Source organism: Parus major, chromosome 4A, assembly GCF_001522545.3.
Source record: "Parus major isolate Abel chromosome 4A, Parus_major1.1, whole genome shotgun sequence".
Classification (NCBI taxonomy): Eukaryota; Metazoa; Chordata; class Aves; order Passeriformes; family Paridae; genus Parus; species Parus major.
Window position 1 is genome coordinate 376635 of NC_031772.1, and position 1077 is coordinate 377711.

Here is a 1077-nt window from a genome sequence, read left to right on the forward strand (position 1 = left end):
AGAAAGAAAGAAAGAAAGAAAGAAAGAAAGAAAGAAAGAAAGAAAGAAAGAAAGAAAGAAAGAAAGAAAGAAAGAAAGAAAGAAAGAAAGATAAAAAAAAAAAAAAGAAAGAAAAGAAAGGAAAAGGAGGAGGAATAAAGCAGCTAGGAGCCGTCGTGCCGGGCGCTGCTCGGCCGCGCTCCGCGGGTCAGCAGGGGGTGGGGGACGGAGCGAGGGGGAGAAAAGGGGGCTGGGCTGGGCCGGCGGGGTGAACCCCGGCGCGGTCACCGTGCGCACCGAGGGCCCGGAGCGGGCTCTCCACGCACGCGGCGGGCGGTTCTGCCCTCGCGTTTAATCAGTAAAGAGAATTAATAGGAAAATAAAACAAATATATAAAATATATACCATTAGATATATATATGTATGCATGTATACATATACATAAATAAAGTGTAAACATCCTCGGCTTTAGCGGTTTCTTTAAATTAAATTTTATTTTTGATTCAACGCGGCGGCAATTCAGCGGCTTTTCTCCTCCCCGCCGCGCCGCCTGGAGCGGGCATCCCGCGCGGCGTGGGGCGGCGCTGGCACGGCACGGAGCCGGGACACGCGTGGGGACAGCGGGCACGGAGCCGGGACACGCGTGGGGACAGCGGGCACGGAGCCGGGACACGCGTGGGGACAGCGGGCACGGAGCCGGGGACACACGCGGAGCACCGCGGGGCTCGGGCCGGGGGCACAAGCGGGGCTCGGAGCCGGGGACACAGCGGGGACACACGGGGGGACACAGCGGGGACACGGGGGGACACAGCGGGGACACACGGGGGGACACACGGGGGGACACAGCGGGGACACAGCGGGGACACAGCGGGGACACACGGGGGGACACAGCGGGGACACAGCGGGGACACACGGGGGGACACAGCGGGGACACACGGGGGGACACACGGGGGGACACAGCGGGGACACACGGGGGGACACAGCGGGGACACACGGGGGGACACAGCGGGGACACAGCGGGGACACACGGGGGGACACACGGGGGGACACAGCGGGGACACAGCGGGGACACAGCGGGGACACACGGGGGGACACACG